Genomic DNA, 23,533 nt, shown 5'->3' on the forward strand with positions numbered 1-23,533 from the left:
ATATCCTGCTCCATAGTAGGGAAATGAAGCTGTGATCCATTTTACTACAAGTAAAATGTTACAAAATATTTACAAGGAAAGTTAAAAAACAAACAAAACCAGAAGTAAAAACACAAAAAACACTGGAAGAAATGCATTGGTTTCTGACAAATATCTATTCCAGTGGCTTACCAAACCCACTTAAGAAAAGGATTTTTAAAAAAAAAAAGTACAGACACTAAAATCCTGTCTATTTCATGCCCCCAAAGAAAAAAGGAAGTGGTGGTGGTGATGGGTATAGTAGAGATGTGAAGGGACACTGCTTTAGAAGCTTACCAGTCTACTCTGAATGAGACATCTTTTTCTTCTGTGCAGTGAATTCTGACCAAAGCTAAATAATATTAAGACAATCCTTGCACTGAAGTTAGGAAATGCTGTGACAGAGTGAAAGTTAACTCCTCTGCACTCAGGTCCAATATATAAGCACTCCTTCCTCTATGAACCATATTTTCTAATATGAATTTGTGGAATTAAAACCTCCCCTGGCATCATAAACTGTCACAGTAGCCCCTCCATCTCTTACATGAAGGCTTCATACACATCATCCTTGGTTTGTACTGAAACAGGAGCAGAGGGGCCAGATTTAGGGACTGCTTTGGCAAGGGGAAAAGTAGAATCCCCTTCTGACTTTCTTTGGGGAGCAGCAGTAGCTCCTTTGTTTTCTCGTCAAAACCTCAGTGCAGTGGGCACAAATCTGGTAATTTCTGCCTTGGGATTAGTGATTTGTGGCTTGGCACTGATGGTTGCTGTGGCTTTCTTCTCAATAGTGGCTGCGCTGGTGTCATCTACTTTGGGTCTCTGGATCAAATTAGATGGGGCACTTAAAACCCCTGGATTTGGCAAGGGAGCTGGTGGAAAAAGCCCTGGTGGAGCAGGTCCAAGTGGAGGCACCAAAGGTGGGCACATCATGCCAGGATGAGGTGAAGGGATGCCTGGAGGTGCTGGGGGAGGTAGCCTCAGTGGTGGTCCTTGTGGAGGAGGACTAGAAGGAAGGCCAGGAGGTGAGCCTGGTGGTGGACCAGGAGGCATGCCCTGTGGAGGACCAAGAGGTAAAAGTCGAGGTAAAGGCCCTCAAAGTCTTGGCATTCCAGGTGGTCTTAAGAATGGAGGAGCTCCTGGAGGTGGACCAGGGGGAAGGCCAGTGGGTGGCCCAGGTGGTAGTAATGGTGGAGCAGGTGGTGGTTCAAGAGGGGGTGGTCCTGGCATGGGAGGTGCCTGTATTTGAGCAGGAGGAACAGACTGTGGAGGTGGTTGCTGTTGTTGGGAAGCAGAAGATGATGATGCCCCATCAGGAAGAGATTCTTCTTTGTGCCGCTGCTGTGTTGTATCTTCTGACTCAGAATCATCAGAATCCTCCTGCTCCTCATCCTCTGAAAATTCCTCCACTTCTTGCCCCTCTTCAGGAATTTCCTGACCTGCCATTCTAAGCATCATAGCTTGAAGAGGTGTTAATTCCTTCATGTTTTTCTTTTTCTTTCATGCTTTTCCAGGAACATCGGCAAATCGTACACTGAGACCTGCCTTTTGGTCCTCATTGTTCTCTCTCTCTTCATCAGCATGACGCATGAACTCCTCTCTTTCACTGTCAGCATCTGACCTGTCAGTGTCAATGTCATCGCTGCTGTCGTCATGCTTATTCTGATCCACGCCTTCAGGATAACCTTCGTCCTTGCTGGTGCTGGAAGCATCCTCAGCATGACCTTGATGAGCGAGTTCTGGGCTATCTAAAATATCCTCCTCCTGCTGATGAGGGCAAGTGCTAGGGCAAAGCCCACTTTGTGGCCATACGTCTGCAGAACTCGGGGAGGAGGCGGGCCAGGAGGCAAATGAAGAACACCATGTCCAAGATGTTAGAAGGAGCATGAGGCATATCTGGCAATGGGATGCTTTCCACTTCAACATGCTGAGCATTCTTTTTTTAAAAAATTATTTAATAATTTATATAAATAAGGTATTTGAAGAGGCAGTTTAAAAAAAAACCCAAGATGTATATTTTTATTTCCTTGTAAAAATCTTTACACATGCAGATGAACCAGTGTAAGAAAGTATCCACCATCATTTAAACAAATAACCATACTTAAATATTATAATGTCTGCAATTTATCCATAATAAAAATAAGGTACATTTGTTCAGAAGACCACTCTCCAGTTCTTATACTGATGAACAACACACAACTACAATAATAGGTACAATTGTGACCATGGTTTTCAATTAGATACTGCTAGGGCATTTTAATGTGCAAAAAATTAACCTAGTTCTTTCAAAAGAAAATGTCCTTAATGTTTCTAAAAACCTAGAGGGCTTTTAATCAATCAATTCCTCATCAGTTTGTTTCTAATATTTGGATTAAGAGTCCATACGCCATAATGCAGATAGGTACAAGGATCAGCGCCTGTGCCTGCCACAGCCCGAGCGATTACAGCTGTGGTGCTTGCCTTTGTGTGTGCGCTCAAAGGACCGAGACCTCTCGCGCCTCTCCCGGTGATGGCCCAGTTCATGCCTGTGCTTCTTGGCAGCATCAGAATGATCCCGAGACTTGCTCTGAGATCGAGAGCGGGATTTTTTCCTTTTGTGACCATGTCTTTTGGAACTTTTTAAATCCTCTCTGGTGTGCTTGGCTTTAAGGTGGGGAAAGCCGTGGTTGTGATGTCTCTGAGGACTTTCGCTGTGACTGCAGGATCGACTTCTCAATCTTGAGCTGTAAGTTCCAGATCGACTTCTCCTATTGTTATAATGTCTTCTTGGCGTATGAGATGGAGATCGTGATCTTGTTCGTGACCTTGACCGACCGGCACTTCTACTGTTTCTACTTCTCTTGCTGTCCTTCCGAACACCATTGTAAGGACTCTTGGATGCCTGCGGTCTATCTTCAGGCTCTTTTTTGATGGTCTTTGTGTTGGCCGATATTGGGGTTTTCTCTTCTGGCTTTACTTCTCTTGGTGATGATTGTTTAGAAGCTGGAGAAAAGCCACCCAGTGTTGAAAGGGCTGGAGTTCCATCAGGATTCAATCCTTTTGCTTTTAATTTAGCTTCTTGTAGGGCTACTTTCCTCTTTTCGACTTCTTTTTCCAGCAATTCATAATCTGGCTTTTTTCTGGTATAAAGCCTAAGTGTTTCTATGCAGATATTCTGAATGTCTTCTTCTGTGGTGCCAAAGAGTAGAAACCAATGAGGACGAGTTGGCAGGGGAATCTGAAGCACTCTAGCTGCAAGGTAGATACAAGCACATGCTATTGTCTCTGGTTGAAATCGAATAGAAACATTGGTTCGAAGGCTGTCATTCATGTAATTCCAGGCTGTCTGAACCAGGGTTTGATTCCGTTCACATTCTAAAACTTGTAAATACATAACAATGAGCTTGTGTGGATGCTTGACATGAACACAAAATCCCAATTCCTTCAATACCCTTCTCTCTGACTTGATTACTTGATTTTTGGTGTTTATGTAGTTCTGATCAAGGATCAGGGGGCTTGGTGTCCTTTTTCCTCTTAACTGCCATAAATGGTGAAAAACATTTATCACATCTCTTATTCTACGAGGTGCTTCTTCAATTTTGGAAGCGAGATTGATACAAGCCATGGCAACAATCTCAAAGCCATGTTTGACGAAGGACTTGGAATAGAAGAAGCGGTGGAACAGCACCTGCCCCGTCGCCATTACCACCTGGGGCAGCCGAAGCAAGATGCCGGCGGCCTGGATGAGCTCGCAGCCCAGGATGCGCAGGTCCATCTCGCTGGGCAGGTCGAGGCCGTCCAGCATGGATGGTGTGAGCAACAGCCGCTCCTCGGGGATCAGCAAGTGGTCAACGATCAGCGACACCTCCGAGTAGAGCCGGTTGCAGATGAGGATTCCAGCCGAGGGGCAGCCGCCGGAGGGCGCCGAGGCCGAGCCCCCCGAGGCGGCCGCTGCCGCCTCTGCTGTGGGGACCAACCTGTGCTGAGCATTCTTGATGGCATCAAAGTACTGGCAGAGCTGGGCCCTTTTCTGCTCATATTCCACCTCTAAGTTTCGAAGTTCTTTGTAGATATCTGGATTTTCCTTTTCGTAGAGTTGGAGAATGCGCTCAAAAGTTTCACGAAGTTTTTTTAGCTTATCTTTTAGCACCTTTTCATTTAGCTGTGGCTGCTGTACAGGATTGAACTCCATCTCATCCAATTTCTCCATGTCCCGGATAATCAGTTTGGGATCCTTCATCTTTAGTACTGCAGCCCGTACCATCGTTCGCTGTTTCTTATTCTTTTTTAATTCCCTCTTCCGGGCTTCTTTTCGAGCCTGGTTGGTGGGGTTCATGAACTTCCCACTCTTGGTGGATGATGTAGATCTCTGCCCTATTTTCACAGGTTATATGTTTTAGTCAGTTAAGGGGGGAAAAACTTTTTCATTCAAACCAATACACCAAAACCAGTATCAGCAGAAGTCTTGGTGATTGTCAGACTTCTTAATCAGACTGTGTAACATCCACCTTTCGGCTGCTCGCAGGAGCCAGCTAGGGCCGCAGGGCTGCATGCCTGGGAGGCTGGCGGGCCATCCTAGCTCTCCTCGGGCCGGGGGCGGGCCTTCACCTTCGCCTCTCGTTGGAGGTCTAAGCCACCGCCATCTAGAAACCGCGGGGCCGGCCGAGCAAAGCTTTTTATACGTGGTTCAGAATGGCAGTTCTCTCTCCTGTTTCCCCATTGGCTGGGTAATGCAGGGTTTATACCTATCCGAAAAGTCTGATTTTTCCCACCTGAGTCTCCTCAAGGTGTTAACACAAGGTATTAAGCCATAGCCTGCAGGTGTTAATACCCCAGCAGCTTCCACGCCCTCCTGAGTGATATGCAGAGGCAACATTCCCAACCACATTTTCTATGCATGTGTGTAAGGGGGGTGGGGTGTGTGTGTGGTGTGTCTGTCTTTCTACTAGTCTCTTTTGGTTAGCACTCAAATGGTGACTGGCCTTCAACAGCAGTAAGTGAAATCCATAGCACTGAAATGAAGGTGAGACAGGAATGATGAGGCAGGCCTGTAGCCATTTTCATGGTGGTTCAGTCATGTGGCCTTGGTAGAAGGGGTAGACCTTCCAAGTTCTACTTGATTTTTGTCTTACTGACAAACTCTGGTGTGTGGGTGTGTGTGGGGAGGGGTAGTGAGGTCTATCAATTAAAGAAATTGAATAGCTAGTAAGAGCAGATTAGGGTAAGGTTGGGAAGTCAAGTCCTGAAACTGATAAGCCTATATGGGGATTTTTGAGGAAGGTAAGTAGTCATCCACCCATAATCAGAAGACAGTCATTTTGCAGTCTTTCCCCATCCCCCCCCCATAGATTGGGTGCTCTAGGCAAGGAGGCTTTGCTGAATGATTAACTCTTCGTGGTTATGGAGGTACATGCCAGGAGGTCACTTATCTTCTCCCTTGCTACCCAGGATTTCTGATCCAAATAAGGTAGAATCAGTTTGGTCATCGTCTAAACAAATACATGAATAAAAACTGTTAAGTGTTTCCTCTGTGCCAAGTATTGTGCTTAGTGCAGGGTATACAAATGGAAAACTCAAGACAAGCTTTGCTCTTTAACCCAAACTCTAATTAGGGGAGACTCAGCTGAAAAATGGATGGAAAGTTACATTGCATCCATGTTGATGAAACAGCCTCAAAGGGTCCTGTGTCATATTTTCCTCTAAAATATTCTGCATAAATATCGCTGTACCATCAAATTGTCCATCAGTTTTCAATGTTTCTTCCTGGATTTCAACTTGACAGCACAAACTCATTACCAAGATTCTTCAAGAACTTCCACTATCACTGTATCCCAATGAGTTTGTGGAATTTCTCTCAGACGGTGGATTATTGACTATTGATTATAGATGGATTTTTATGATCCATCAGACAGCTGGAAACACAATTCATTATGGTCCCATGAGCTTTTACCTCAGATGGCAAGTTTCACTAATCAAAGATTTAGCAGGACTTGGTCTCAAATTTAAATTTCTCCTTGTTCAAAAGCCAATCTACTAGAGATCATTTCTGTATACTTGCAAATTCTCAGTGAGCCAAGTTCCTTCATTAGGAACTCCATAACCCAAACAAGCTCTTTGGGAAGCTTACAAAATTTAGAAAGATCCAAAGGGACCCCAGAGAAGGGGCTTCCTATTCACCATCTACCCTTAGGGCTGCCAAAATATATGAATATATGAAACATGTGAATAGTGAAATATGAAGTGATTTTTCCTAAGGTAACATACCCACATGTGGCCCAGGAAAGGGTTAGAACCTAGGTCTTCCTGACTGAGGCCAAGCTCCTGTCCCCTGCATCTGTAAGGAGAGGTAATATTGCATAAAGTTTAGTGTTGGACCTGGAATCTTGAAGAGGAGGGATCAAGTTATTGCCTCTGTGACCCTGAACTAGTCCTCCAACTTCCCTCTTCCCCCCAGAAACTAAAGGCAAAATGCTTAGCTTAGAGCAAAGGAATCTAGAGAGCCTGTATTCACTGGCCCTGATTTGGTGAGATATTTCTATTCCTAACAGAGTTTAGAAGGACTCAGAGGTACAAACAGAATGCAAAACTGGGAAACTTTGTCCTTCCTACTCTATTCTCTCTCTTGGCCTTGAAGTAGCTAATAGTTCTCAGGTGTTCTCTTCATCCTCCTAGGCAGCAGTAGCAGCAGCAGCAGAAGCCTTCATCAGGCAATTCCATGTTTCCAAGGAGCCCCTGCCAGAGAGCCTGGTCACAGAAAATGGGGCTGGTTTGTGTGCCACCATTTAGAAGTTCTTGCCCACTGCCCTCGTGCTGGGACCCAAAGGAGAAGGGAGGAAGGAGCACTGTAGCAGGAATGATGTCATATACATACTGTGTCTTCCTTCCAAGGCTAGAGACTCATCACAAATATGAGGGAACAGGGAGAATAGAACCACAAACCAAATTAATGGTGACGAAAAATAGTATTCCTGAAATTTGTAGTAGAACATTCTATTCAGATTCTCACTGTGTCTGGAAGAGACAATTAGTTAACTGCCCTTAAATAGCCATTCTAATACCCATATGTATTAACCATATATACACACCCCATGTATGCATCTGTAATATGAATATTCTGAGGGAGTAGGAGAAGTTGATCACAGGGTATTGGGAATATTTGCCAACTAATTTTATGATCCCTTTGAAATTTTATTTCTGATATGTATAAGGGGGTGGCTAGATGGGGAGGGGAATGGATTAAATACCTGCCGTGGTGTCAGGAAGTCTCATTTTTTTTTTATTTCAAATCTAGCCTCAGACACTTACTAGCTCTGTCACCCTGGACAAGTCTTTGATTCCCTGTTTGCCCCAGTTTCCTCATGTATAAAATGGGGTGGAGAAGGAAATGGCAAACCCCATTCCATCATTGCCAAGAAAAAAAACCACCCAAATGGGGTCACACAGTGTTGGACAGGACTGAAATGAAATTAAATGAAAAAGATATGTATAAAGACAGTGAAATATAAAATTGATTTCATTTTATATCAAAAAGAGGGTCAAGTTGCATTTATAGAAATTCCAAGAGGGTAGGATTGGAAAAAGTTTAACTTAGCTTACACTGTGGAAGAAAAGTCTCCAGTTGGTGAGCTAGGGAGCCTCTCCATCATGAAGTAGGTGATGTCCATCCTCTTACAGGGAAGGCTGGAAATTGAAGGCCCACAGCCAGGGAACCTGGTGGTGGGTTGAGAATTCCTCCCTGGAGAAATGCTCAGACAGGAATAGCAGCAAGCAGAAAGATGAGAGTTCCCTGAACAGAGAGTCATGGGACCAGCCTTTGTTCCTGGAAGTGGGGGCCAGAAGAAAAGATGGGTGTGATGGGTTCTGAAGAGAATAGGCTAGAATCTAGGAATGAGGGAGCTCTGGAGAACATTGTGAAAGTCATAAGTCTTTCACTCAATGGTTGGGCAGGAATATATCTAAAGGGTACCCAGAGAGCAGAAGTAGGAAGCAGAAGAGATGGGGCAATTCTGAATCTGCTGTTGACAGGGGAGCTTTAAGCTCTGCTACTAGCTCACTGCCCCAGTTCTTGCTCAACAAGTGAGGAGCAGACACTTTCATGGCAGGGGGAATGTGATCCTGGTAAAAAGACAAAATAATTGCAGTACTCAGTAATTGATCTCAAGACCAGGAGTTACTGTCACTGGAACATAGTTTCCTCAGTTGGGGACTGAATTAGATGGGACCTGAGGCCCCTTGGAGCTAAGTGAAGTGACTTGCCCAAGGTCACACAAAGGCAAAATAATAGCTTGGATTTGAATCCAAGTTCTCCTCTTCCAGATCCAGCATTCTTTCCACTCAATTCTATGAACTCACTCTTATGAAGACATAGGTAAAACCAGGGTCACCCTAGTCAGTAGAAAAGGCTAGGGGAGGCTCAAGGCAGACCAAAATGGAAGGAGGGTCCAAGCATGTTCTCTGATAGAAAGGGCACGAACCAAAGCCATAGCCAGCTAAGCTGGAAGTAAATAGTAAACATGACAAGACAGTTGGGTTGGACTTACCAGTAATTTAGTGGCTTTTATGCAATTTTATTTTTTTTAGGTTTTTTGATAAGTTGGCAAATTTTGCTGAACTTTTTTTCCTCTTAACAAACATCATGAGACCTTGATTCTCTGGGAGGGGGAAGGAAGTGGAGCACATTGACACACTGGTAAATGTAAGTGACATTGAAAAAATGTGATATCTTTCTAAGGAAATAAAAAAGCTAAGTTATCTCTCAGAACTCTTCTCTTTCTCTTTAGGAAAAAAGTTCTATTGATAAGTCAAGGGTGGTGATGTTGAGGCCACAGTCCCAGGAAAAAAGCCCAAGTCTTTAGATGACAGCAGCATACTATGAGCCACTACCTCCATATTTGGAGGAAAAGGCAAACTGAGGCCCAGCTGTCCTTCCTTTTTCCAGCAAGTCTGACCCTAAAAAAGGATGTTGCTCCTTCATGGCTTGGAAGAAGTGGCTTTTGCAGTCATGGTTCTATGATATGCTAAAGGTAAGAGTTTACACATCTTCTCTGATCAGTATATTCTGCTCTCACTATGTCATGCTGTTCTCAATTCAGAACTGAATTAGAAAGCTGTCTCCTGTTCAATCAACATCAAATGATGCTGCTCTAGGAATCTGGCCCTTTTCCTTCTTGGTGGTACTTCTGTGGTATCCTATGACCTGGCTGGCTCTGACAGCTCCCTCAGGCCCATCTTTTCCCACTCCCCAGAACCAGCATGCAGGTCTCCTGCTTCCCATGAAAACTGACCAGAAGCATGACATTGCTGTGCTATTGGGGCCCTCTCTGTGGCCCTGGAGCTGCCCTGTATGGGGCGGGGGTAGTCCTCCAAGTAAACATTATATTCTTCTCTTAAATAAAAAGGCTCTCTTCAAATATGTTGAACCAAAGGAGGAAGGTGTTTTTTTTTTTTTTGGTGGGCGGGGGGGGGGGGAAGAATTGCTTATAAATCACCTGTCACTGAAAACCTCTTAAATGTATAATACAAACCAGTACTTTACACAAGGATTTTTTGAAATAAAGTTCAGCGATAAATATGAAATTTAGTTTAGACTGAATATAAAGCAATGTAAAGCACGTCAGTATTAATTTCACTCTGCTGGAGAGCTTTCTCTTTGCAGGTGATGATTCCTCCTTGACTCTCAGGACTGCTCAGAACTGTATTTTTCAGATTCCTTTTCTGCACCATTCCAACATGGATCTTCCTCATATCTGGGCTTTGGATGACTTCTATTCCTTTCTCTTGACTTTGATCTCTCTTCCCTCCTAGGATTCTCAGTTTCTTTGTTTTGGTGTTTTTTTTCTCTTTCATTTTCAGAAAGATAATTCCTTCTTACTCTTCTCCTTGATATCACCAGATTTATTTTCCAGCTCTAAGTATTTATCGCAATCTCTGCCCTTTAAAACACTTCAGTTGTTTCCTTCTGTGATAATATCTCTGTCAGGGGCATGTATGGATGAGTTTTCTCTCCAATTTGAATCTCTTAAATTTCGGTCTGAAACTTTTTTCTGACCTCTTTTTCACTTGTCTTTTGCTGTCTTTTTTCCATTTTATTTTCCATGGGTTTCTTTCACTTTTCTTTTTCTTAACTGTTTTTTATCTGTTTCTTTTTTCTTTGTGGGAATGGGCCTTACTTGGGGAGATTAGGTGCTTTGCTTAGGCTGTAACTTCTGTACTACCCAGCCTATGGGGAATCAGAGGAGGGACTTAAGTTTTGGGATGGGGAATAAAAAAGCTGTACTTTTGTGCCTCAAGGGTGTGCCCATCGATGGGACACCCTGCCTTGCTAGGCCATTAATAGTTTTGTTTTGGTCTTGCTCACTAATGGCTCTGTAGAACTCATGTTGCTAACATGTCACACTGTCTAGTTGCTTCGAAATTTGTTGTACACCTTATTAGCCAAAAGTGATTGTTTCTTTGAAAGCCTTTTTGGAAATTGACCATTGGCCTTTTTAGGAGCAGTTCTCCAATGCTTGGGAACTTGGAGTTGATAATTGCCACAAGGGCTGCATAGACATGGGTAAAGATTGGAGATGCCCTTTGTGCTTACAAAACAGATCTATCCAGCAATGCCCTTCCCCTAACTATATTTTCTTGAAGTAGTTCTTAAAAGGATAATCCCTATGTTAGAAATGGTCACTATTGATAAGACCATTGATGGACTTCAAAGCCTCCCAGCTCATCCTTTGATACTCTAAGCTCTTTTGATCTCTAATCTGTTCTTGCATCCTCCTGAGCTTTGCAGGAGGAATATAAGCGCAACCTGTGAGAGGGAGGAGTGGATCCACGTGGACTTTCTTCTTTGTCGGGGGCTCGTCCTGAGCAGATGAGCTCTGAGTGGTTGCTCCTTCTGTCCTCTTTTGGCCCAGTGAAGAAGATTTTCTATACCTTCTCAGATCAGAATCTTTCTTGCTCTCTCTCCCTGAGTTTTTCTCAATCCCTCCCTCACAATTCTGTGGTAGCTTTTCCTTTTGCCAATAAGACATGCAAAACACCTGCAACAAACCAGCAAAGGTGACTCCAAAACTGAAATGGCTAGTACTTAATGGACTATGGAAAGATGGCAGGCAGAGTTACTGTTGAAGCTGTATTCCAACCATTCAAGAAAGCAATTTAGAATGATAAAGTCTCTACTCTAGGACTCCCAAACCTCAGTATTAAACATATAGCTCAAGGAGGTCAAAGACAAGAGGTCTCTCATACACCAGGATATTCTTAGCTGTGACGGTGAAAGAAATGAAAGCAAAGTAAATGCCCAATGATTACTGTCCATTCATGTGGTGGCATGCCATCTATCCTGTAGGTCTTTTCTTGTCTCCTTCAAACCCTTCTTGCACTCTTTCAACAAATGCTCATCCTCTCTAGATAAACTTGAAGGGTAATAAGGCATGGTGGATAGAGAGCAAGTCTTAGAATCGGGAAGATGGGTTCAAGTCTTTCATGATATGTGCTAGCTATGTGACTCTGGGCGAGTGACTTAACTACTTGGTGCCCCAAAACAACTGAGGTTAAGTTACAGAACAGGTATGTGTCCACTTTGGTAGAAGTTTCTTCAACTGGAGCTCTCTTTACTAATGAACTTATAGGTCTAGCAAAAAAAAACGATGATGAGAATGGATCAGTGTTCCTCCAGCTTGTGATCATACCATCTACTTCTACTGAATGAAGCAGGAGCAGGGAAGGGGGAGGAGTGAGGATGGGATGCATCTCCGATCACTGTAATTAGTTATGGGTTTGATAAGGAGGGTTTGGGGTAAACATCACTTGCCAGGAAACTTTGTGGTTAATAAGTATGATGTCAGTGAGTCACAGATCAAGTTGGGGGCATGGGAGTGAGTAAAAAGGAAAGGGCCAGTATCAACTTAGTATTTTGCTTGGCTTTACAGGAGCTGGGTTGGTGATGGAGAGCATATGATGCTGTCATTGGTAATTTGGTTTAACTAAACTGGAAAAGTGATTACATACACTCATATTGCCTTCCCTCCTCCTCTGCATCCCTCCCTATTCTCACTGACCCCTCACTTAGATGGGGCCAAGACAGACTGTAATACATGTTGCATGTCTCACTTTTGTGATTCTGTGGAGTATGTCAGTTCTCATTCAGTCTCCTGGTTCCTTGGTCCTTGGATGCACAGTAGCTAATAAGCCTTGGTTCAGGTGTTGATGTTGGCTTATCAGTCGAATCATAATTTCAGGAGAGACAAAGCCAATTTTAGGTGTCCTGAGTATCATATATTCAACAGTGAGGTAGGAGTGTCAGATTCAGTTCAACAAAACTTTTATTGATCAACTTGGCGTATGCTGAGATATTCTGTCCTGGCTTGCCCTTTCCTCTTCCTTCTTCCTTTCAAGACGTTGGGATTCTTCCTCCATCAGGAAGAGTTGCCGTTTGTTCTATTCTCCCGTGATCATGGAGTGCCAGTCAACAGCTTGTCTCTCCTGCTGAGCAAGAAGTTTCTCACCTTCCTCAAAATGCTTCCCTCAGTGACTCTGAATGCACTCCAGCCTCTTCCTATAGTTGTGAGGAGCCTCCTCTGCAGTAGAGAGCTTGTAAGCCCCATGCTCTGGGCTTTGGGTTCAATGGGAACAGTCATTGTCTCAATTCCTGAGAGTTCTGATCACCCTGCCAGGGACAGAACCATAGCTCTGTGACAGGAACAGGAATGTAGTAACTGTCCATGACAAGAATTAGGGATTGTGAACGTGGGATGGAAGGCCCAGGGAAACAGGAGGAGCTAAATCCCTCAGTGAACACCTGGTGCTGCTCTGAACAATGATAATGATATCTTTAACAGATGATGATATCTTCCTGAGCTCAAAGGATTATTCTCACGCCAAGCTCAGGGTACAGCCTGCTTGCTAGGCCTTAGCTCTGGAAAACAGGGCATCTGCAAAATATTTGGATAAAACGAACTGTGATGGGACCAGTTGTGGTTAATCCTCCTGTGTTTTGGCATTTCTACCATGAACAAGAAATGAAAGCTTGCAGAGTCCAGAAGAAATGATTCTGCGCAAGAGTGAGACTGGCCTAAACGCAGAAGGCTTAAACCACTTCTGCCTGGAAGTTGGGCCTTTGGAAATGAACCTTCTGGGAAATTCAAAGCTGGCTTAGACTGGCCCCTGGAACACCAGTGTCAGAGCAGACCAGGGCTCCCCAGCTCCTTACTCTCTCTGTCACTCTGGGACTCATGCATCCATCTATCTATGTCTACACAGCCCTTCCAGCTCTCTTCTACCACCAAGTCCCTTGCACACATTTTTGCAGGTATTGTTTAAGATATTAGAGTACAAAGACAAAAAACAAATAAACAGACAAAACACAAAAAACAGACCCTGGCCTGAAGGAGCTCCCATTTAGGAAAGAAGGACAGGGGTGAGGGAGGGAACCATACCTTCCCCAAAAAGAATTAAAGGACACTAAGACTTTTCATGGTAATTTATAATTATAAAAAAATGAATTGAAGTAGGTTGTATGTTGAATTTTGTTTTGGGTTTTGGTTTTTTAGAAAAGATACATTACTTAAAATAAGAAACGAGCTTGCTTTTCTATTATTCTGCTTAGCAATGCCAGGGCTCCTCTTTGCCCCAGAATCACCACCCAGTATTGTGACCCAGATCCAAGCACAGGCAAAGCAAGAGACTCCTGCCCCTGCACCAGCAAAGAGATCCCTGAAACCCTCCTCTGATCAGCCACTGGATTCCCCCTCAGTCTGTGGGCCAGAAGGTCCAGAAGCAGCCACCACCCTGAGGCTGGCACCTCTCTTCTCTCTCACTGCAGTCACAGACTTTTCCTACTGACCTTCTAAGTTGCCTTTGGTGTTTGTGGGTTGAGAGGTCTGCAAACTGCCACAGTTACCCACGATTCAGTCCTTTGAGGCCTGCTCCAGGTTTGCTGAGGCCCGTTTAGCCTAAGTGCCCCCATGAAAGTGTGTTCCTCTCCCCACTTGGTGTGATATACCTTTCCAATCAACCATCCAGCTTGTCTGGGTCTGGAAATTTCTTTCACTCTGTGTTTTTGTGGATTCTGCTGCTTTGCAGGTATCTGGAGGGGTTTTGGTGGAGAGCTCAAGCAAGTCATTACTTTTACTCTGCCATCTTGGCGTCCTCCCCTCCCCCCCATTCCCCCACCCTGCCCCATGAATACACATATTTTTTTTTAACAATTAATTTTTATTCAAGAATTGATTCACAGGCAACAGATTTAAGAACTTATTTTTTACTTTTTCTTTTTCATTCATTTATAGTTTTCAGTAATGACTTCCATACAATTTTGAGTTTTAAATTTTTCTCCCATTCCTCTCCCTTTCCCTCCCCAAGACTGTGTGCAACCTGATATAGGCTCTACGTATACACTCCTATGAAACATATTTTCCCATTAGTCATGTTGTAAGGAAGATTTAGAATCAATTGGAGGAACCACAAGAAAGAGGAAACAAAACAAAACAGAAGAAAAAAAGAGCAAATAGTATGCTCCAACCGCATTCAAACTGCATAGTTCTTTTTCTGGATGTGGATAGCCTTTTCCCTCATGAAACTTTTGGAGATGTCTTCACCTGTCAGATTTATGGAAAACAGAAGAGTTTATGACCTAACAGGAGATACAAAACAATATGAAATGCAAATTTGATATATTTTTGTTTGATCAGTCCCATGGTTTGAGCCTGGTAGCCACCAAGCAAAATTTTCATCTTCTTTTCCATTTTTGCAGCTCTCTTAGCTTCTGTGGTCATGTGAGCTCTATTGATTTCAAGTCTCTTTTCCAGTGATTCAAGCCTGTCCCTTTTGGTAGCCAAGGTAGCTCAGTGTATCTGCTCTGGGAAGGTAGATATACAACTTGACTGTCACCTTCTTCCCACACTGGTTATTAGCTTCATTTGACAGCTCCTCATGGCTCATTCCTGGCTTGACTACTTCCATCTGCAATGTGGAAAGGTCTTGAGCCTTCTTCAGTTCATCTTTGGAGAATTTCTCCCAGGGGTTGTGTTCTAGGTAAGTTCTGTGCTCAGTGCTATTCCTTCCCAATCCTAGAATTTTCCCCATTTGATTTCCAGCTTGTTCTCCATTAGAGTGTTGCAGAAGATCATAAAGAAGCATTGTGATCATCTCTTTATTAATTAGTGTTTCACTTTTCTGTAGGTCCGTTAGTGGTGTTTCTACATATAAGGGTCTTAGGATAGTTTCATTTACTTCTGACCATTGGCAGATCCTTCAGAACAGCTTTGTGCATGCGTTTTAATTCTGCATCTCCCTCTGCATCCCAGATAGCCTGCTTTCAAGCGTGGACCCATCTTCTACATAAGTTTCATCCCATTCATGGTCTTCTAGCTCCTTCTCAGCCTTTTCTGGTAGACAATCTCAAAGTCATTCCTAGAAGGAGGAAAGGCCCAGCAACCCTAACTAGAGATGCTCATGAGATTCTCTCTCCATCTGCTTCACATCCCAGTGATGATTGAAATCTGAAAACCTCTGTTCAGGATTTATATTCAGTTTGTCCCTTAGGGGAGTTTTACTTGTGGTAGTATCAAAAATTGCTTTAGGAGTCATCTCTTCAGCTCCAGCAGGAGTCCTGAATGAGGTAGCCAAGACTGTGTTCAGTGTCTGAATGATCTGTCCTTGAGGAGTCCCACGAGAGAAGTCACTCTTATGCAGTGGGGTATTAAGACCACTTTTCAGTGGTGTCTCCATACTGGTCAGAGAAATCAATTTCTATGATTCCTGCAGAATTCCGTCTTGGGCAGCTGGGGTTTTGGGTATCCTCAGAGCCATACTATTGTTGGCAACATGGTACTCAGACTACTTCCAGACTACTGGAAGCAGATTTCATGATGCCATATATATACATATATATGTATATATACATGTATATATGTGTCTGTGTCCGTGTATATATATATATATATATATATATACACACATATATTTCAAATTCATCTCATTTTGGTTCTGCCTTAATTTACCTCCCAGTTTTCAAATTTCACCACAGCTACTTTCACTCCAGAATGTGCAAGTTCAAAAGCACCAGCTCCTAAGTCCAGTGGCTACACATGTCCCTGCAGCATGGTTGGGAGGATGCTTGAGCTACTCAGGGTATGTTCCCACAACTGCTGCAGAGAGCATCCGAGGGACCAAAGCCTCCAAGGCCCCAGGATCCTTCCCATATCCTTTAGCAGGCACCGGGATAGCCATGTGTGAAGTTTATCCTAGGCTGTCTGTAGCACCTCTTCCATGTGACTTGCCAAATTTGGGCTTAAGTGCTGTCTCTGAATTTTTTCTTGGAATGGGCAGAGTTTAGTAGCTTGGAATTGTTCCAATTTGCTCTTCATCCTCACCACCTTTTGTTCTAGGAATGGTGTGTTAACTGGAAAACAGGACCAGAAATGCCTCAGCAGCTCCCCCACAGCCAACTCCAAGGGTTTGAGTTTTAACTGAATGTCATCTGGCACCGTTTGGTTAATAGTTTGCTGTACTCCTCCCTGCATAAGGGCTCCTCCAGGGCTTAGGGCTGTGATGGCACTACTTGAAAGAACCTGAGTGAGTTTGGGTGTGTAAGTTTCCATCTCTTGCTTAATGCTCTGAAAAGAAGTGGTAATATCCTGACTTGTTGCATATTGGAGGGAGTGAATTGGAGTTGCCTTCTTCAGCTTAAGTGCAATTGTGTTTATGCTATTATTTCCCCCCAAGTCTTCATATTCAATGGATTCCTGTAACTTCATCCTTTTGACTGGTGGCTGAAAGCAGTCTGAATCCCAAGAATTCTCATCTGTGCTGCTGTTTTCATAGCTGGGATAATTTTGTGCTTCCTGTTTCCTGAGACCTGCTGCCAGGACCATAGCACTATGATGGTTAAATATCCTGATGGTGGTGACATTGCCAGTCTGCCTTCTGGCTTTGGAAAAGTTGGAAGGAGATGGTCCAACAGAGACCCCATAACCCTCGTGATTTCTCCTCCAGTGCTGTCAAATCTGCTAGTGCGTTTTTCAATGCCAATGATAACATTAATTCTTATGACTTTTTATCCATTTTGGCACATTCTGCAAAGAGATCTTTAGACACCCTGTATGAGGCCCATCCTTATGAAAATAATGGGATTGAAAAAAATCATGCCCAGAACTCTTTTTCTGTCATCTTCTTTGGGATGTTTTCTCTGTATTTGATTTTTCCTGCAGGATAGGTCCCAAATACGGAGTCCACAATACGAGAAGTTAAGATATATCTTAGGCCATTGCAGCCATCATCTTGGGGGTGGACATCAGCCAGAAATGCTGCAGAAATGCCCACATCTTGCCTGTGATTGGATACTGCAGTGCTGTCCTCAGGTGCTGAGGAATTCTGGGCCCGTCTTTCAAGCAGGAACGCTATCACCTGCCTCACAACCAAGTCTTTATAAATCTGTAACAAAATAGGATCCTTTTGCAGCATTCTGTTTTTCTCTTGCAGCTCTTTACTGGCCTTCTTCTGGAACTTGGGTAGCAGCTGCAGAAGAAGGACCTTCACAGTCTCCCTCTCCTGTACAATGGTGCTTCCACAGGAAAAATGGAAGTTGGTGGTGTCTCCTGCATGTAGGACAAGCTGAAGCTGGATTTTAGCTTTTCCTTCTGGGCTGATCTTCTGGCATCAAATGTCCTGGTACATATGGCTGATAGTAAAGCTGTCTTTGTCTTCAAGTGCCCAAGCTATCCTTTCTTCCAGGACGTAGAATGCCCCATCCTGCTTCTTCTGACACATCTTCTTACCATCAGTAAAACTTCTGCTGAAGTTGCCATGCTGGCTGGAAGGTTTGTGCAGGAGCCCAGGCATGCAGGGGCCAGCCTGGGCCTGGAAGGAGGTTCACAGGGTTCAGCTTCTTTCTACTATTCTCTTCAATGGCTCTGCTGGCTGAGCCCTGTCAATGCTGCCAAAAAGAGGGAAAATGGGGTTTTCTGCCCTGCTGCAGTTTAAGTTACCACCTGGACAGGAGGACTGACAGGAGGAACTGAGAGAGATGACAGGAGGAGGTGTTCTGCTGGGCTTCTTCCTCCTAGTGCTTTCTACTCTTCCAGTCTTATTTATCCACCCCACCCCCAGGACAGGAAGTTGAGAGGGGAGGTGCTGAAGAGGGAGGGGGGAGGTACAGAGATTTGTGCACCTGGTTAAGATTCACACCTCAAAAGACTCTTTGACATTTGTTGATTGGGTGTGAGGAAGCACTGATTCAGAATGCTGGGAGGACCTGGGCTGCCCAGACACCTTGGAAGCTTGATTTGGGCATAGTAGCCAGATTGTGGCCACCCACTTCAATTTTCTCTTCTTTTGATTGTGCACAAATGCTAACCTCAAGTGGCTTTCCAAAGTGGTTTGTTTTGCCTCCATGCCCATTAGAAGAAGCTGGGGCAGGGGAGATGGAATAAGCCTGGCACTACTGCTGCTAAGTAGTCAATAAGCATCAAACACCTACTTCTTGGCAGGCACTGTGCTAAGCTGGGTATGAAACAACTGGGAAAAAAGACAGAGATGTATCAGAGAGTCCTGGCCAGGTGAGAAATGAGATGTCCTCAGCTGAGCTCCCTCTCTACTCTTTTTGAGTTTGACAATTTGATTCATGAAGTATAAGCAACTGTTATGTTCTTCTCTTAAATGCAACGCTCTTCAAATATGTTTAAACAAGGGAGGAAGGTTTTTGTTGGGGTGTGGACAGAGGTAAATTGATTATAAAACGCCTTTGACTGAAGACCTCTTAAAAATGTGTAATACAAACCAGTAGTTTGTACCAAGGTTCTTTTTGGAAATAAAGTTCAGCAATAAATTAAAAAGATTCAGTGTAGACTGAATGTAAGGAATTTCAGTATTATTTTTGCCCTGCTGGAGAGTTATCTCTTTGCAGGTCGTGATTCTTCATTGGCTCTTGGGACTGCCCAGAATTTCTGCTGTGTTTTTCAGATTCCTTTTCTGCACCATTCCAACGTGAATCTTCCTCATCTCTGGGGTTTGGCTGACTTTTATTCCTTTCTCTTGACTTTGATCTCTCTTTCCTCCTACTATTCTCACTGTCTTTACTTCTATGTTTTTATCTTTCATTTTTAGAAAGAGAATTCCTTCTTTCTTCTTTGCTCTTCTGGATATCACCAGATGTATTTTCTGGCTCTAGGTATTTACCAAGATCTCTGCCCTTTTAAACCCTTCAATTGTTTTGTTCCCTGGTAGTATCTCTGTCAGGAGCATGTTTTGATGAGTTCTCTCTCCAAGTTGAATCTCTTAAATTTTTGTCTGTATTTTTTTCCCCCTAATCTCCTCTCTTCTTCACTTCTTGTCCCTTGCTATCTTTGTTTTCCATTTTATTTTCCACATGTTTCTTTCCAATTGTTTTCTGTTTCTTAATCATTTCATTTTTTATTTTTTCTTTGTTCTTTTTTTCCTTTTACCTTTATCTGAGTCAGAGCTATGGCCACTTGTGGATGAGGAGTCACTGCCACTGGATGAGTCTGAGCTGCTATCACTGCTGCTGTCAGAATCAGAGTCTGAGGAGTAAGCATCTGAAGAGGTAGAGGAGGAGGAAGAATCTGAGGACTCAACATCCCATTTCTTGGCTAAGAAGATGTTGGGTGACTTTTTCAGATGTTCTCATAATTTCTCTGTTAAGCCTCCCAGACCAAATGCTTCTTGGATTCTCTCTGAGGAGTAATCCTTCAAAGAATGGCTGCAATGTTTCATCCTTCAGTCTTACATGAAGTTGAGGAAGTCCCATGTATTCACAAAGTTCTTGAAACAGTATTTTTACAAAAATTCTGCTGGAAGATGTAGTAGTTTCTTCACTCAATGTTATACATTCAGAAGACTCCCTGGAAGTGAATCAGTATACAAGAGATGAGCAAACATCTTGGCAACATTATGCAATTGGTTGATTTCCAAGCGGTGCACTGTGTCATACCGTTCCTTGAAAATACCCTCAAAACATTCCACGTACTCCTTTTGTAGCATGCAGAACTGCCCTGCCAAGAAGCCAAAAAATTTCTCATATGTCCTCTGTTGGGCACAGCTGTCAAGAACCGTGTTGCAAAGTTCTTTCCTTTGGCTGTCAGGGAACTCCATTTTCAGTAATTTGTGGGTGCATTCTTCAACACCTAAACTTGACTGAATAGTGAGATAAACTGTGTGACGAAATGACACCAGACTGGTTTCTGTTTGGTCAAGGATAGTCACTTTTTGTCCTTCTTCATCTTCACCCCCTCTTCTTCCTCTTCCTCATGTTCTTCACTGCTTCTGGTAACTTGGTCTGTGTCTGAATCACTGTCACCTTCATCAAGGATTTCTTCTCTCAATCATTTTGTATTTCTCTTCATTTTCCATAAAATTGGCATCCATCTTGAAGATATTAAGTACATCCTCTGGATTATAGTCATCTTCCAATGGAAGCAGATGAGTGAACTGGTCTTCTTCCTCCACTAGATCAAGGCCTTCCAAAATAACAGGGTGGTTCTTCAATCCATCCTTTCTTACTGCAGACATCACTTCAATCATATACTGAACCCGTCTGTCAATTTCAGATTCATGGAGAATGTTGCCAAGGCATTCAAACATAGCATTCATTCCCCTAGGTGATACTTCTGTTAATTTCAGGCCACACTCTTTAAGAAATCCAATGGCCACTTCCACACTAGCATCTGTTGGTCTTTCAAGAAGTAAGGTGAGCATCTCTAAACATAAAACTTCATGTGCCACATCTGGTTCATAAGGTGTGCCACAAATTTCACAGAAGTTAGACAGAGCTGCTTCTCATTTCTTCTGTAGCCTTTTCTAAAATTGACAATTAGCCTCTTTAGGATCAGTTCTCCAATGCTGGGGAACTTGGAGTTGATGATTGCCACAAGGGCTGCATAGACATGAGTAAAGATTGGAGATGCCCTTTGTGCTTGCAAAAGAGATCGAGCCAGCAATCCCCTTCCCCTAACTATATTTTCTTGAAGGAGTTCTTGAATGATAATCCCCATGTTAGAAATGGTCACTTTATTGATATGACCACTGATGGACTTCTTCAAGGCCTCCCAGCTCATCCTTTGGTACTCTAAGCTGTTTTTATCAGTAATCTGTTCTTGCATCCTCCTGAGCTTTGCAGGAGGAATATAAGCAGCAACTCTGAGGGGGAGGAGTGGATCCAAGTGGAGTTTCTTCTTCTTTGTCTGCGGCTTGTCCTAAGCAGATGAGCTCTGAGTGGTTCCTCCTTTTGTCCTCCTTCTGCCTGGTGAAGGAGACTTTCTGTACTTTCTCCCATCAGAATCTCTTTCTTGTTGTCTCTCCTTGTGTTTTCCTCTATCCCTCCCTTGCCATTCCGTGGTAGCTTTTCCTAGTGGACTAATTTTCTAGCTTTCAGTATCAGAGTACTTAAAGCTGATTGTAAAGCTGCTCTCTTTGCCTTCAGGTTTCCAAGCTCTCCTTTCTGTCATGAGGTCCAGGGCCCCATCCTGCTTCTTCTGACATATCTTCCTTACTGAAGTTGTCATGGTGGCTGGAAGGTGTTTGCAGGAGCCCAGTAGGGCAGGGGCCAGAGGGAAGGTCAGTGGGCCAATCTTCTCTCTGCTACTTCTTCACTGCTACTGCCTGGCTGAGCCTGGGACAGAGCTGCCAAGAAGGGAAAAACTAGGGTTCTCTACCCCACCACTAAGGGAAGGAGCTGAACTGAGATTCAAGGAGGTTGCTGTCTGCTATGCTCCTGATTCTGAGTGAGTTCCACTCATCCCTGTCCCTTTTATCTAGGAGAAGAGAGGGGGAATGGGGCAGAGCCTTGTGCACCACCTTAAGATTCACACCTCAGAAGGCACTGTAGCATTTGTTTATGGTTATGAGGAAGCATTGACTCAGGTAGAGCAATTTCCTTGCCTTTTGGCCATCAATCAGAAAATAAAACATGGCCTTAACAAAGTTCTTTGTGTTTTCTCTTCAGTTTTCTTAGGGTATCTGTGCCTTGTCAGTTCCCATTTATCTCTGGCACATAATTTCACCATTAGTAAAATGGAGGCATAGTAAAACACAGTTTCTCTAAAGTCCTTTCCTACTTCCAATCTTCTTGCATTAATGCCCTGGCAAGAAAGTGTTCTAGAGTGTAAGAAAGGTCTTCAAATTAAAAGGGAAAGCAGCAATCAAAGAAAAACTCCAGGAAGCCAAAGAGATCTACAGATAGCATTTTCAACATAATGTCTTTAATAAAAAGGGATGGAGTTATATTCTTGAGAATTATAGTTGTCACCTTCCTATAGAAGTAAAAGCAGTTCCTGAGGGTTCATTCATTCCCAGAGGAAACGTTCTCTTCAAGCTGGAAAACATAGATCCAGAAGGTTACTGCCTAAAAAATTGGATTGAGGTGATCCTTGTGTAGTGCTGGTACCCAAACATGGAAGCTACAAATTCCATCTTCAAATTGCTTCAGGAAGGTTATTTATCAAATGCAGAGAGATGGCTCCCTAAGGAAGGAGACAGTTAACAGGGAGAGATGTGGAGGTCACTGCAATAGACAAGAGGTCATGAGAACCCCAATGTGGGTGGCCACTTTCCTCCTGCAGCAGAGAAATGGACAGCCACTTCTTGGATCTGTAATCATGGAGTTGGCCTTCATATGTATGTAGAACTAAATGGCTAAAGGGGTCCCTTGCTAATCTGAAGATCTGTGACTCTCAGTAAGTGGATGGAAAGGGAAGTAATGAAAGGGTGCTTGAGGAAACTTGGTAACTATTGGGTGAAGAAAGGGAAAGGAAAGAACCTGCCTATAGATTCAAATGTCTCCAGAGGGCCTGTGCTCAAATCAGATTTGAAAATCCACTGAGCTAAACATCCATGTTTTCATAACATAGCTCCTTACACACAGGAGCACTCTCAGCATGGTGAAACTTGTCCATCCAAAGGATTCAACCAGATGTGTGAACTCTGGGGACCTCAGGGCTGTTACAGCCAGCAAGGATTAACAGGTAGAACTGCAGGGTTGCAGGCTAGAGAAGTTGATACCTTGTCTGGGAGGCCCTAAAGGAGCAGGGCAGTCACTGCTGACTGACCTGACCAATTGGCTCTGCCCCCAGCTTTTGCAGAACACTGAGGAACATAGCCAGTGTGCCAGGCACAAGGAAGGGCTCAAGCTGTTTCGTGAAGATGACCAGACACCCCTCTGTCTGAGATGTTCCCAAAGCCCAGAGCATGGGGCTCACAAGCTCTCTTCTGTAGAGGAGGCTGCTCACAACTGCAGGGAGAAGCTCCAGCACATTCAGAGTGACTTGGGCAAGCATCTGGAGGAAGCTGAGAAACTTCCTGATGAGGAGGAGACACCTGCTGTTGACTGGCATTGGATGATCTCGGGAAAATATAACAAACTTCACCACTTCCTCCTGTTGGAAGAAGCCATATGTCTTGAAAGGATAAAGGAAGAGGAGAAGGCAAGCCAGGACAGACTCTCCTAGCATGTGCAAAGCCTTCAGGACCTCATGCTAGAGTTGCAGGAAGCAGGCCACCAACCCAATGTGCATCTGCTACAGGAAGCCAAGGAGTT

At 43.7% G+C, this 23,533-nt stretch overlaps 5 pseudogenes; all 5 read right to left on the reverse strand.

Annotated features, from left to right (window-relative positions):
* Window positions 1-537: 537 nt before the first annotated feature.
* LOC110209007 (WW domain-binding protein 11 pseudogene) lies at window positions 538-4,381 on the reverse strand (annotated as a pseudogene).
* On the reverse strand, window positions 2,426-3,961 carry LOC110208984 (cyclin-L1 pseudogene; annotated as a pseudogene).
* Window positions 4,382-4,447: 66 nt separating the features above from the next.
* LOC110209008 (cell division cycle 5-like protein pseudogene) lies at window positions 4,448-16,215 on the reverse strand (annotated as a pseudogene).
* Window positions 16,160-17,792, reverse strand: LOC110209009 (general transcription factor IIH subunit 1 pseudogene; annotated as a pseudogene).
* A 1,781-nt stretch (window positions 17,793-19,573) lies between these two features.
* Window positions 19,574-21,503, reverse strand: LOC110209010 (pre-mRNA-splicing factor CWC22 homolog pseudogene; annotated as a pseudogene).
* Between the last annotated feature and the right edge of the window lie 2,030 nt (window positions 21,504-23,533).

Source organism: Phascolarctos cinereus, unplaced genomic scaffold (genome assembly GCF_003287225.1).
Source record: "Phascolarctos cinereus isolate Bilbo 61053 unplaced genomic scaffold, phaCin_HiC Scaffold_1;HRSCAF=81, whole genome shotgun sequence".
Taxonomy (NCBI): Eukaryota; Metazoa; Chordata; class Mammalia; order Diprotodontia; family Phascolarctidae; genus Phascolarctos; species Phascolarctos cinereus.